Source organism: Triturus cristatus, chromosome 1_2, assembly GCF_964204655.1.
Source record: "Triturus cristatus chromosome 1_2, aTriCri1.1, whole genome shotgun sequence".
NCBI lineage: Eukaryota > Metazoa > Chordata > Amphibia > Caudata > Salamandridae > Triturus > Triturus cristatus.
The window spans coordinates 524,467,304-524,483,252 of record NC_140580.1 but is presented as its reverse complement, the minus strand read 5'-3'; positions in this window follow the sequence as shown (position 1 = coordinate 524,483,252).

The following is a 15,949-nucleotide window of genomic DNA, read 5'->3' as shown; positions in this document are numbered from 1 at the left end:
CATTGGGGGTATTACTTTGTGCATAGATGCATGAATGAGCGTATCACTGTTTATATGTGTTGAAGACAGCATGTGTGCAGGACTGTATGGGTGGATAAGTGTGTGTATGGGTGTGTTGGTGAGTGAATGACTGTCTCAGTAGTGTCTTTATGAGTAAATACATATGTTTTAAACTAGTATATGTGAGTATCGGTGTATGAAAGTGAGTATATGTGAGAGTGAGAGATTGAAAGAGTACCTGTATAAATAAGTATGTGTTTCTATAAGTGATTGTTTAAGAGAGTAAGTATGTGTTAGTTTCTGTAGAAGTAAGTGCAGTGGTGTGTGTATAACTGTATAAACAAGTAAATGGATGTTTGATACTTTCTTTGCATGTGTAACTATGTGTGAGTAACTCTATGGATGAGTGGTGGTGTGTAAGTGTATGTATAGGTGTATGAGTACATATGATGAGTGAGTGCATGTATGAGTGGATGTGTGTGTAGATCTTTGAATTAGTGAATGGGTATGTTGTAACTGGTATTGGGGTGTCCATTGTTTTGAAAATGGTATTTTGTATTTTAGAGTGTGTGTATCAAAGGTTATATTAGGGTGAGAGGAGGTCTGCCACTCTATCACAAGGATGATGTCATCAGTGATGTCATCAGTGATGTCATTTGAGATGTCATCAGTGATGTCATGAGTGATGTCACTGACCATGTCATGAGTGATGTATTATGTGACGTCATCAGCCGTGCATTGCGGAGGCGCGAGTTATAGCTAGCTGAACTAAGTATAACGGGGGAATTTCTATGGTTTTGTATGAGTGAAATGTCCAACTAACTATAATGCCCCTGAAACCTATGGTTTTTTCAGTGAATTTCTAAGGTTTTTTAAATGCTAATTTCAAACTATAAAGTGCCTGAAACCTATGGTTTTTTCAGTGAATTTCAAAGGTTTTTTAAATGCTAATTTCTAACTATAACGTGCCTGAAACCTATGGTTTTTTAAGTGAATTTGAAAGGTGTTTTAAATGCTAGTTTCTAACTATGCCTACAGAGGTAGGACATGTGAAGAAAGAAGAAAAAACGCACAGAAAGAAGCAAAAGAAATGCAAAAAGAAGCAACAGAAGTCCACAAAGACGAAGATAAGTGCAGGAAGAAGCAAGACATGTGCAGAAAGAACCAACAGAGGAGCAGAAGAGGCCTTGTTGCAAAATCATCCTGTGCCCACAACTTTTTCTGACGGGTACTGGTGGTAACTGATTCTGACTAACCAGGCCTGGATCCATTGCTATGCTAAAAGACACTTAGAATACAGTGAAAACACCTACATACACTAGGGAACACTATGCATTGGGGTACCCCTGTGATTAGCATGACCTCATCTGTAAGCCCCTAGTACATAATAGGGCAGGGGGATTAAAATTACCTCTAAGTCAGAGGAGCAGAAATATGCTACTTTAACTAGTAGTCGCGTTTGAAGAGTGGTGGAGAAAGGGTGCTGGGTGTCCAACAAATGCTCAGGAATTCCGCTGCGTAGGACTTACAGGAGGTACCAGGAGGGATTCTTTTCCCCCAAACTCCCTCAGGACTAAATTGAACTTCATCCCCCATCCCGTAGTCGGCCACGAGGCACGTTTGCAGAGTGGTAGAGAAAGGGGGCAAGAAGGGTAGTTGGCCCCCAAGGACATCCTTGGGAGCCAACTGCCCAAACTATTACCTCCAGTCAGTCCCACACAGCAGCATTGTTAAGTACTCGTACCAGGCCATGCCCACTTTGCCCACCACTCTACAAACGCACTCCCTGGCACACTCTTGGATGGGGATTGAAGTCCACTTCACTGCTGGGGGTCCTTTAGAGGCCAACTAGCCTACCTTTTACCTCCAGTAAGCCCCACGCAGTGGGATTGGTGAGAGGTAGACAAAGGCCATGCCCCCTTTCTCCACCACTCTGCAAACACGCCCCCTGGTGTGTTGTAAGTTGGGGGATTAAGTCCCCTTGAATCCTGAGGGTCACTAGGGTCCAACTAGCCCTCCAGGTACCTCCGGTAAGCACCACAGAGGTGCGTTGCAGAGAGGTGGCCCAAGCCACACCCCTTTCTACACCTCTCTGTAATGCAGTTCTGTGGCGCTTACTGGAGGTACCTGGTGGGCTAGTTGGCCCCCAGGGACCCTGAAGATTCAAGGGCACTTAATCCCCCAACTTATAACGTGCCACAGGGCGTGTGTGCACAGTGGTAAAGGGAGGGGCCGGGGCCTGAGGTGACGTGTGCAAACACGCCCTGTGGCGCATTTTAAGTTGGGGGATTACGTCCCCTTGAATCCTGAGGGTCCCTGGGGTCCAACTAGCCCACCAGGTACCTCCAATATGTACCGGGGAGCTGCCTTGCAGAGAGGTGCTCAGAGGCCACGCCCCTTTTTACACCTCTCTGCAACGCAGCTCTGTGTCGCTTACTGGAGGTACCTGGTGGGCTTGTTGGACCCCAGAGACCCTCAGGATTCAAGGGGACTTAATCTCCCAACTTAAAACATGCCACAGTGCGTGTTTGCACACATCTCACCTCAGGCCCCGTCCCCTCCCTTCACCACTGTGCAAACGCACCCCATGGCACGTTTTAAGTTGGGGGATAAAGTCTCCTTGAATCCTGAGGGTCCCTGGGGTCCAACTAGCCCACCAGGTACCTCCAGTAAGCGCCACAGAGCTGCGTTGCAGAGAGGTGTAAAAAGGGGCGTGGCCTGGACCACCACTCTGCAACGCAGCCCTGTGGCGCTTACTGGAGGTACCTGGTGTGCTACTTGGCCCCCAGGGACCCCCGGTATTGAAGGGGAATTAATTCCCCAACTTAAAACGCGCCACAGGGCGCGTTTGCAGAGTGTTGCTGGAGGGGGCAGGGCCTCCGGCACGATCATGTCTATTTTCTTTTTTTTCTTTTTTAAGAAGGGGGGCTGTGTGGCCCCCCTTCCTTTTCTATTTTATGGGCCTGACTCCTATTTTTAAATTTTTTAGAAAATGGAAGGGGGCAGAGTGGCCCCCCTCCCGAGGCCAAATTTGGCCCCGGGGACCCCAACCCCCGGGGCATTGGCCTCTCGTTGGGGACCATGGTGGGAGCCCCAATTCCCCCATGGTCACTGCCGGCTCCCCACATCCTGCGGGAGCCGGCATTGCTTTTCCACATGGGGAGCTGCTGACATGCAGCTCCCCGTGTGGAAAAGCAATGTGGTTTGGATGATTTTGGAAGAGAGAGCAGGTTTCCTGATGACATCACTGATGACATCATCCAGTGACTGTGTGTTTCTGTAAAATTTAAATATGTTTAATATATATAGGGAAAGGTGTATTGAAGAATGAGTGGGTGTATATGTGTCTGAATGGATGTTTTAGTAGGTGCGTGACTGAGTCTATAAGTGAGTCATTAAACGTATATTACTGAATGCATGGGTTAATGACTAAACTGTGTGAATATCTGTATGCGTCTGTCTGTTGGTGTGTAAGCGGATGCATGGTTTTGTGAATAGGTACATGAATGTCTATATAAATTATTGATTGGTTGTGTAAGTGTCTGAGTATCTGTATGGGTGCCTGAGTGTTTGTGTGGGTGGGATGTGTGTGACTCTGAGCATAGATGTGTCAGTGGGTGATTCACTGGGTGCATGGTTTCAACACTAGGTCTGTAATAGACTGTATGGGTGGGTGAATATGTGTATGGTTGTGTTAGTGTGTGAATATATATTTCATTAGTACATGTGTAATTTACTACATATGTGAACTGCAGTATATATGTATGTTGGAGTACAGAAATGACTATAACTGAGAGTGTGTGATAGTGTGAGTGGCTGTATGGATGAGTGTGTGCTTGTATCATTGATTGTATAAGACCATAAGAATGTGCTAGTATTTGTATGAGTAATTGAGCTTGTGTGTGTATAACTGTACAGGTGAGTAAATGGCAGTGTGATTAATTATTTGCATGACTGAGTATGTGTGTGAGTAACTCTATGGATGAGTAGTGGTGTGGGAGTGTCTATATAGGTGTATGAGTGCATATGATAGTCCTGTACTGATTGATCATAAGTATGAGTGACTGTACGGGTGAGTGATGGGTGTTTAGACCTAAGACTCTGTGATGGGGTATGTACTTATTGGTGTTGGAGTGTCTATGGTTTTGAGAGTGGCAGTATGTAATTTAGAGTGGGTGTATCAAAGGTTATATTAGGGTGTGACAAGATGCATCAAATGATCACATGTATGACATCATCAGTGATGTCATCAGTGATGTCATTTGAGATGTCATCAGTGACGTCATCAGTGATGTCACTGACTATGTCATGAGTGATGTAATATGTGACGTCATCAGCAGTGCATTGCGGGGGCGCGAGTTATAGTTAGCTGAACTAACTATAACGGGGGAATTTCTACGGTTGTGTACGAGGGAAATGTACAGCTAACTATAACGCCCCTGAAACCTATGGTTTTTTCAGTGAATTTCTAAGGTTTTTTAAATGCTAATTCCTAACTATAACGTGCCTGAAACCTATGGTTTTTTCAGTGAATTTCAAAGGTTTTTTAAATGCTAATTCCTAACTATAACATACCTGAAACCTATGGTTTTTTAAGTGAATTTCAAAAGTTTTTTAAATGCTATTTCTTATCTATAACTTATCTCTAACCTATGATTTTTAATGATTTTCATAGGATTTCTAAATCTTTAATTTTCAGTGTATCAATTCCTTTATTTATGTTTTTTTATATTGTTTTTCACGATTTTTTAAAGTTTTTTAAAAAAATTTGTTTTAAAAATTAATAAATATTATTTGTTTTTAATGATTTTTCAAAAAAATATTTGTACATTTTTTAACTGTATTTTTTATTTTTATTTTTTAATATTTTTTAAACTATATTTTTAATACTTTGTTATTATTTTTTTTTTCCAATTATTTATTGGATTTGCGCACCCTATGCGCACCTTTCTCGATCCCTGCGCGGAACAAAGTCGCCATTTTACGATTGTAGTGTAGGATCCGCGTGCGGTGTGCGTTGGGTACGTATTTCCGTGCGCGATTGCTATGCGACTGGTACGCGACTCCAAGCCCATACGCGACACGTACGAAGTACGTTACGCGACGCTCACGTGCTTCCGTGAAACATCATGTGCGTGTTTGACGCGGTGGGTGTGCGAATCCCGCGAAATATTTTAAATGTCAAAAATCTTAATATATGTATGTATTTCATGTAAATATTAAATGAAGACATAATCTAAGCAACTCAAAATTAATATATTTTTGCTTCTAATCCTATATTGCTTTTAAATGCAATTTTGCGGATTCGCGCTTGGTACATGCTGCCTATGCGCACGGTGCGCAGATCCCATGTGACCTGATGTCTAGCTCCAAAAATTGTCAGTTTTTTTTCCTTGGAGTCGCGCACCCATCGCGATAGGAACTGCACACCCTACGCAAGAGAAATCGTGCACCCAACGTGTTAGGATGCGCGACTCCTAATTTTATCGTAAAATAAAAATAGCCCCTATCACTAATTTTTATTATCCCCGGGGACCTCATTCCCCGGGGCTTATAAAAAACATTGGAGACCATGGGGGGAGCTCCAACTCCCCGCATCCTTCGGGAGCCGGCATTCCTTTTCCACATTGTTAGCTGCCGTGTGGAAAAGCAATATGGTTTGGATTTTGAAAGAGTGAGCAGGTTTCCCTGCTCTCTCTTTCAAAATCCAAACGAAGTTTGCTATGGGAGGGCGGGACACTCCCGCCCTCTCATAGCAAACAACAGTGTCCTCTGGTGGGCACCCCAGGACACTGTTGGAGCTGGCCCTGGGGGGTGGCGGTCCCCAGGGCCCTCGAAGGCTCCAGGAGGGGGGCCACACAGCCCCCCTCTCTCAATAAATAAAGCCCCAGGGGGTGGTGCTCCCCGGGTCTTGGGGGGGCCATGCAGCCCTCCCACCCTATTTATTTTCTAGCCCCGGGGGTAGCAGTCCCCGGGGCTGGGGGGCCCCCCTGGGCCCCCAATTAATTTGTTTATGCATTTGCCCCCAGGATTTGGCCCCCCCGGGAGCTAATTATTAAGGAAGCGTGAAAGGCCGTGCTTCGGTTTTTTTTTTTTACTGCCGGATCCACGCACCCTGCGAGCATTTTGGGGCCCTGGGAGTCCTTCTGGGACCCCCTAAGCAACTCTAGAGGGTCAGAGTATTTCTACCCTGCCCCCTTTATATCTTTCACACACTTATTTCCCTTACTTCTTCAGCCTCGCTTCTACCGAGGCACAAAATGGCTGCCAACAGTTCCTGCTTTCGAATGTTGACAGACACTTGACAGCCAATTAGTATTCAGCGCGTGATCGGGAGGGTGTGTGCACGGTTCGCAGAGGGTGCGCTCAGGGTGTGCATAGGGTGCACGGATCCTCCGAGGCCATAGATATATATGTACTTTTAACTCTAATTTTCTCAGTAACTACTGAACGCATTTACACCATTTAAGCAAAAGGCACGAGTCTGAACTGAGGACTACCTTTTTGCCAAATTTGGTGTAATTCCGTTCAGCAGTTCGGGCTGTAGCTGCGTCTAAAGGTCCTATGGAAAAATGCATGGGGAAAACGCATTTTGGAACCCCCCTTTTTTCTCGGCCCCCGTTTGATGAATCACCCCGAGACTTTCAGGATAGGAGCGGACCGGAGCTGGCCAAAAGTTTGGAAAATTTCACAAAGATTCGTCAACCGGCGCCAGACTTATTAGGAATAGAATGTTGCAGATTACCTATGGAAAATAGGTCCTAACTATAACTACCTACTGGCGACCGCCAGTAGGCAATATATATATATATATATATACATATATATATATATATATATATATATATATATATATATATATATATATATATATATATATATACACACACACCACCACGCTTACTAAAGTCCAGTAAGCACGAGCCACACCAATCCAAGGTAAATACAATGCAATTTATTTTCCGGGCAAAAACAGACGCGTTTCGAGCACACAAGCTCTTGGTCACATGACCACAGTTCGGAGTATACTATTTTTTATCGAATTTGCATCCCACATGACGCTCAAAATAAAGAAAAGACTATGCATTTCAACCATCAGTCTTCAACAGAGAAAAATATATATGTTTTATACAGCATGCATTTTCCCATTAAAAAGACTATGCATTTCAACCATCAGTCTTCAACAGAGAAAAATGTATATGTTTTATAGAGTATGCATTTTCCCATTGAATCGTCAGGAAAGTAAAAATTCAAAAACATATTACATTTGGTGCATGTTTAAACGTAGATAGAAAAAAGAAAATTATTTCAATAATGAAAATGTTCCAGTATCACCCAAAGGATTATCATGCATATAATGGACAAGCGGTCATAGATACAATTAATCAGGTCAATGAACAACAATGTTCCAAGAGTACTTGTTTAGGCGGTGTACGCGCTTCTATAACAGGCTATGGTAGCAATTTAGTGATAATGCGTTGTATGTTCGTGGTGGGTCCTAGATCAATGTAAGTGATAGCTCGGTATTCATATAGTAGGGTTCCCTAGATAGTTCAAAGAACAATATATTACCATTGTCCCTTCTACATTCACTCAATTATCTATTATACAAAATCGAAGGTAATGTACCCATGTGAAGTGTTCAGGGAGCCGTGACAATTGTTTAGTGGTGGTATCATGCTGAGTTCCTTATGTGGGTGTAGTACCCCCTTTGAGACGAAAAACAATAAGAGCGAGATTACCCATGTGCCACTACATAAGGAGAGAGTGATTGCAGAAACAAACACCAGTATCTCCGTGCTCATATTTTCTAACCGTGGTGCAGGCAATCTCACATTGCAGTCATGCAATCTGTAAAAGAAAGTGAATAGACAAAATTACTTCACTCATGTATAAGGACCCTAAAATTCTTTACATACAAATAATGGCATCAGCTCACCAATAGACCTTTTTCAAAGCTAAAATGACCATAAACTTCACATTTTAGGGAAGATTCAATAAGTCACCTTTTTCCAATTTGCTTCATTGGCTATCTCATTGCATGCCCAGATCAAAAATTCAAAAATAGATGCAAAATATAGTACACATTACAGAAAGGAAAAACATAAAGTGATGGTTAAAACAACAAAAAAGAAAACATCAAAAACACATTAGAATTATGAAAATTCTGTTAATCTAACTCCTGTTGCTAAAAGGTTTTAAGGGAAGTATTTGATCATAGATGTACGTACATTTCCTCGTCATTATTCAATCCAAAGGGAAAGACGCTACCAGATTGCAAAATGAATCTCGACTCTGCTCTACGTAAGGCTTGGATCCAATTTCCACCCCTAAGGTTATTAGGGATGGTGTCTAATGCAAAGTATTTAGCAGAAGTCCAATCACTGTTATGTGCCTGGCTGAAGTGTCTTGCTGTGCTGTAACTAAAATCCTCATACCCTGAAAACCCTTAAAAATCCATAAAAAAGAACAAACACCTTACTGGAGCTGGTTCTGGGAAAACAGACTAAAAATAACACTAAAAGATTTGAAATTAGAAAACAGCGTTAAAAAAAAATGGCCGCTAAATAAAATGAATAAAAACAGACTATCTTCTCATACAAATGAATGGAAAATATTGTAAAAATGTTAAATACATGTAAATCATTATTAAACATGCAAAACATATCAAACACTGTATAAAAATTAAGAAACAATTGTAATGTATAAATTAAATAAAAGTATGAAATATATACAATTCTTTAATTAAACAAATGCTAAAATAATATCTAATATATATATATATATATATATATATATTAGATATATATATATATATATATATATATATATATATATATATATATATATATATATTACCTACTGGCGGTCGCCAGTAGGTAGTTATAGTTAGGACCCCTTTTCCATAGGAAATCCGCAACATTCTATTTTGAATAACTTTGGCGCCGGTCGACGAATCCTCGCGAATTTCTCAAAATAGGTGGGGCGCTACGCTCCGCTCCTACCCTGAAAGTCTCGGGGGGATTCGTCAAGCGGGGGCTGAGATAAAAGGGGGGTCCCAAAACGCGTTTTTCCAATGCATTTTTCCATAGGACCTTTAGACAGGGCTACAGCCCGAACGGCTGAACAGAATTACTAGAAATTTGGCAGAGAGGTAGTCCTCAGGTCAAGGAAGTGCCTTTTGTAGGTTTGGTGTAAATCTGTTCAGTAGATTCTGAGAAAATAGCCTTTAAATCAATATATATCTGAGCCAGCTTACGGTACGCTTACCGTAAGCTTACCGTACGCGTACGGTGGCGTGCGCGAGCGCGATTCTGATTGGCTCTTAGATCTTAGTAAATATTCGAAACAGCCGAAACCAGGAAGCGGTGGCCGCCATTTTCTCTCTCGCACTGAGAGCTAGGTTGTTAAATAAAACCAATAAACATGTAAAGGGGCTGTTTAGACAGCTCCCACACACATAGCCATGTTGAGGGAGTCCCCAAAGACCCCCCAAGGCCAAAAATGCAATTTTTATTTTTTCGCTAATTTCGCCGATTACGCTTACCGTACGCGTACGGTAAAAAAATGTAAAAAAAAAACACTATCCACACTCTCCCCACCCCCTGTGCTTTTGGTGGTCGAAGGCCACCAAATGTGCAGTGCTCATTTTAATTGTGAAAAACCACAATATTTTAAACAAAAATAATAAAAGAAAAAATTAACAATACTCTCTCCACCCCGTGTGCAAATGGTGCCCGAAGGGCACCATTTGTGCATGGCTTATAAAAATTACGAAAAATTAAAATATTACCTTTCAAAACGAAGTGCATCATATGTCCTCCATGTGCGCACGGTGCGCGAAGCGCATCGTGCGTACATGGCCCATCCTGCGTAAAGTGGGCGCGCGGTGCACGAAGCGCACCGCGTGCTTACTGTGCGCGCACGGTGCGCGAAGCGCACCGTACGCGCACGGAACGAACTGCGTTAAGTGGGCGCGCACGCCACGAATGGCGTAAAGTAACTTAGCATTTAAAAAACCGTACAAATTCACTGAAAAAACCATAGGTTTCACACACGTTATAGTTAGGAATTAGCATTTAAAAAACCTTGCAAATTCACTGAAAAAAACATAGGTTTCACACATGTTATAGTTAGCGGAAATTTTACTGATAAAACAACAGTGAAATTCCCCCGTTATAGTTAGTGCAGGCAACTATAACTCACGCGACCGCAATCTTCTGCTGATGACATATGTGTCTTTATGAAAAAAATATATTTGAAATATATGTATAGCTAAAAATGTATGGAAGAAGACATGGGCAAATAAGTGTCTAAATACAGTATTAGCATCAGCAGAGGATTGCGGTCGCGTGAGTTATAGTTGCCTGCACTAACTATAACGGGGGAATTTCACTGGTTTTTTATCAGTAAAATTTCCGCTAACTATAACATGTGTGAAACCTATGGTTTTTTCAGTGAATATATATATATATATATATATATATATATATATTTATATATATATATATATATATAAAGTCCAAATCCCCACTCTGAATAGAAGAAGGGTCCGACACAGCCAGGATGCATTCAGGAGGATTTATTCCAGGATAAGTTACCAACGCAAACTTTGTAACATGCGGCAGACGCGTTTCAGCAGTTCAGCTTTCATCAGTGCCTGTTACGATGTTTGTAGCCTCGCACCTGGTGGCCATTTAGATGTTCACTAGGCCACTCCTGGAATCTTGCTCGAGGCCCCTCCTTTTTCTTTAAAGAGATACTGCAGCTCGCGTTGTAAAGCCAGACCGCTGCATGCTGGTAATCGCAGTCCATGTGTGGATCCCCCTTGAGTAAGTGGGAAATCCAAACGCCCAGTGGCATCCCAACAATGTGGCCTCCGGACTGCACCCAACCGCAGCTTGCTGCCAAATTGAAAGTCTTCGCTGAAAACCTCTTGATGCTCCCTGCAGTTGATACTGCTCCTCTCTCCCCACGCAGTGTTACCTTCACCCTGTGGTGCTTCAGTCTGCGCAAGGGGGCGCCGCGTTGTGCATCACCAAACACAAGTCCATTCAAATTGCTGGCTAACGCGGTGCTTCCAGACCGAGAGGGCGTGTCAGAAAAGCCGGTGCCTGCAATACCGGCGAAACATAAAGTCCAAATCCCCACTCTGAATAGAAGAAGGGTCCGACACAGCCAGGATGCATTCAGGAGAATTTATTCCAGGATAAGTTACCAACGCAAACTTTGTAACATGCGGCAGACGCGTTTCAGCAGTTCAGCTTTCATCAGTGCCAGTTACGATGTTTGGAGCCTCGCACCTGGTGGCCATTTAGATGTTCACTAGGCCACTCCTGGAATCTTGCTCGAGGCCCCTCCTTTTTCTTTAAAGAGATACTGCAGCTCGCGTTGTAAAGCCAGACCGCTGCATGCTGGTAATCGCAGTCCATGTGTGGATCCCCCTTGAGTAAGTGGGAAATCCAAACGCCCAGTGGCATCCCAACAATGTGGCCTCCGGACTGCACCCAACCGCAGCTTGCTGCCAAATTGAAAGTCTTCGCTGAAAACCTCTTGATGCTCCCTGCAGTTGATACTGCTCCTCTCTCCCCACGCAGTGTTACCTTCACCCTGTGGTGCTTCAGTCTGCGCGAGGGGGCGCCGCGTTGTGCATCACCAAACACAAGTCCATTCAAATTGCTGGCTAACGCGGTGCTTCCAGACCGAGAGGGCGTGTCAGAAAAGCCGGTGCCTGCAATACCGGCGAAACATAAAGTCCAAATCCCCACTCTGAATAGAAGAAGGGTCCGACACAGCCAGGATGCATTCAGGAGGATTTATTCCAGGATAAGTTACCAACGCAAACTTTGTAACATGCGGCAGACGCGTTTCAGCAGTTCAGCTTTCATCAGTGCCTGTTACGATGTTTGGAGCCTCGCACCTGGTGGCCATTTAGATGTTCACTAGGCCACTCCTGGAATCTTGCTCGAGGCCCCTCCTTTTTCTTTAAAGAGATACTGCAGCTCGCGTTGTAAAGCCAGACCGCTGCATGCTGGTAATCGCAGTCCATGTGTGGATCCCCCTTGAGTAAGTGGGAAATCCAAACGCCCAGTGGCATCCCAACAATGTGGCCTCCGGACTGCACCCAACCGCAGCTTGCTGCCAAATTGAAAGTCTTCGCTGAAAACCTCTTGATGCTCCCTGCAGTTGATACTGCTCCTCTCTCCCCACGCAGTGTTACCTTCACCCTGTGGTGCTTCAGTCTGCGCGAGGGGGCGCCGCGTTGTGCATCACCAAACACAAGTCCATTCAAATTTCTGGCTAACGCGGTGCTTCCAGACCGAGAGGGCGTGTCAGAAAAGCCGGTGCCTGCAATACCGGCGAAACATAAAGTCGAAATCCCCACTCTGAATACAAGAAGGGTCCGACACAGCCAGGATGCATTCAGGAGGATTTATTCCAGGATAAGTTACCAACGCAAACTTGGTAACATGCGGCAGACGCGTTTCAGCAGTTCAGCTTTCATCAGTGCCTGTTACGATGTTTGGAGCCTCGCACCTGGTGGCCATTTAGATGTTCACTAGGCCACTCCTGGAATCTTGCTCGAGGCCCCTCCTTTTTCTTTAAAGTGATACTGCAGCTGCATGATGGGCAGTCACTTGGTCCCAAAAAATGGACAATTAACGGATGGTAACCTCAATATTTAAACTGAATTCCGTCACCAGTCACTGCTGTGCAATGTTATAGGTTTTTGTTTTCTTTTATACTGTATGATTCTTATTATTGTAATTCCTGCATGTGTACTGTAGGTATAAATGATGAGTGGGTGAATAAACCCTGGTACACCACGCATATTGCAATGTAATCCTTGTCGATGGCGCATGGTCAGATTACGAGTAAATGTAAAATGTACCAATTTCTGTGATTAACAATGCAGTATTATAATAAAAATAAGTCTAACTTTTTTTTAATATTTTAAGTTTTACAGTATATTTAATTGTTAATATGTTCGTAAGTAATTTCTATTTTAAAAGTGGATTGTTAGTTTTGTAGGGGAATAGGGTAGTGAATTATTGAAGTTACGTACATTTTTTAACTTACTATTAATATTATTGAATCATATTTAATTGGTAATTATTTATGTATTTTTAATGGTGGACAGATTTATTTTTTAATTGGATTTAAGTGTTTTAATAATGTTTGTAAACACACATTTTATCAGTTGTATTTTAAGTTATTTTTCAGTTTATTTATTTTGTTACAAAAAATGTTTTTGGAATTATTATTTAAGTTTTTGGGGTGTTTACTGTTTGTTTTTGGCAGATAGAGAAGTAGATTCTATTCCAATGTAATTTTTTATCTTAAGTTTATTAATGGTATGAATTAGATCTCGGCGGATGGGATACTCCGTCACAAATGTGACGGACATCCACACCCCCTTATTACAAGTGCAATAGGATGTAATGTACTTGTTATACGGCGGACAGGATACTTGTCACGTTTGTGAGGGAGTATCCCATCCACAAAGATCTAAATCAGGCTCTTTGTTTTTGTATATTATATCATATGTAATTGTTTATAGCATGATTTCCCTTTTTTACGATATTAGGTATTTATATGTTTTGTATTAACTGATTTCCAGGTGGATTGCTATTTGTATTTCCTCCAAACTACAGTACTTTTCCTACTGGCGTTACAAATGGAGTGAGAATAGTAAATCTAATCCCCCCGAATTCTAACACTTTCCCTACTGTTGCTTAAAATGGAGTCAGAATAGTGGATCTAAGCCCTCCGGAGCCCAACACCTTCCCTACTGTTGCTTGAACTGAAGTGTGAATAGTAAATTTAACCCCTCTGGAGTCTAACATTTGTTGTACTGATATTTAAAGTGGAGTGCAAACAGTAAATGTAACCCTTCCAGAATCTAATAGTTTCCGTACTGTTGTGTAGACTGGAGTGTGAATAGTAACTCTAATAAGTACAACACTTTACTGTTTATAAGGGTGGAGTGGGATTTGTAAATTAAGCTTTTATAAGTTATACATTTTATGCAACTTTTTTCACACAGCATTTATTGCAATTATTTTTTGAATTGGTGTTTTTTATATTTTATGCTTTTATTTTTCTACTAATTTGTGTTTCAACTGTGTTTTACAATTTAAATTTTTCACATTGATTATGTTGATGAAATTAGTTTCATTATTTATAATATTTTAATAAATATGTTTTACAATTGTTTTTACTGTTAATATTAGGTTTGTATTCATAATTGCGAACATTTTGATACTATTATATTTATACATACATACATACAACGTCAGGCACTTTATTTGTTTATATTTGCTACTAGAAGATGGCCGCCATGAATTTAGATACAATGTTGCTGCTAATCCATCTTCTATGTTTACGCATTCATTATCATGTGACACTTTGTTGAACTTTAAATGTGCCGTTTTAACATAATGGAAACTGACATTGAAAAAGCCAGTCGGCGAAACGCGTCTGTCAGCGTTTCGGGGGTAGCACGGGGGGAACTTGCCAAATAAAGCATTCATGCTTTAAAAAAACTTTGTCCCTGGATTTTTGCTGGAGTGCTCTTCACTTTACACGTCTATACGTGTTGGTTGTTTCGTGCATTGGCGGTTCACCACCGCCGGAAGAAAGCACCCAGGACGAAGACGGAGCGGCGGCGGTGAAGTGCTGTTGATTAAATTGATATGGCCGCCGGCCCCGAGGCTTATCGGGAAGAAAGCAACAATGCCGTAAGATCCTGCGGCACCCGTAACCAACTCTCGGACTCTGCGGGAAGTCGAAGGATTACCGTCACGAGACTGCACCACGAACCGGAGGGCTCTTCGCTAGTCGTGAACGCGTGTCTACGTGGTGAGTGATCTTCGTTTGCCTTTCTGCACGCCGAGTGAAACTCTAAGCCTCAGTCCTGAAAAGCAATAGGGAGCATGTGAATGGCAGGTTCCCTCCTCCCCGAATAGTTCCGTTAACAATTGGACACCAGCATTGGAAAATATGTCAAGCCTCACTGAGAGAGAGGAAGCGGCCGCAGATATATTTAAAACAAGCATTGGTGTTACCAATATACAAGCCAAAAGCGATTCAACGCAGAAGTCGCCAGAAAGCAATTTGGCCATACTGTACCAGACCTTAGAAAAAGTACAAGAAAGAGAACTACGAAAATGGTGGGAAGGGACTTCACTTCAAAGATACATAGACTGTGACAGAATCCCGAGAGGTCTCCGCATCTTTACCGTCCCCTCATATGAACATCCAGATCCGGCTCTCTTAAAGGAATGGGCAGAGCATACCACTGATTCTGCCAAGGGAATGGTCAGGATCCTCATCAAGTACGCTTGGAGCGACCGAGAAAAACTCCTGGTTGAAATAAAAAGGTTGGAAGATCTAATAGCCAAAGAAAAGGATGTCAAACTAGCAGAAGAGTTAAGGAGTGCCATGATCAAACGCCTCAAGGACTATGAGTCTATCATCCGCAAGCGCAAACAAACCAAGTTCTTGAGAGATGAACAAGACTACGCAACCGGACGAGTCTTGACTTTTGCTAAAAAGTTTGACGGACCCAGGAGAAAAATGAACCAACAAGGCACGAACAGAAGTGGCTATATAGACACTTCAGAATCGGAAGTTGAAACATCAGAAGGTGAGCAAAGTACAGCACCGCCAGAGCCAAGCAGAAACATGGAATCCTCTCCACCCCCTCCTTTTTTTCAGGAGTACCAACTCATGAGGGAAAGCCGACAACGACCAACACCAAGAACCCACCCTCCGCAACAAACCCTGCCACGAGGGAAAAGAAACGAAAAACAAGGAGAGGAAAGAAAGGCAGGGGGAGACAATACAACCCCGAGAGTTACACGGAGCAGAGGGAGGAGGGGGAAGTGGTAAATGAAAGAAAAAATGAAATGACAGTCATCAATTTATCAAACAAGATTCTAACACA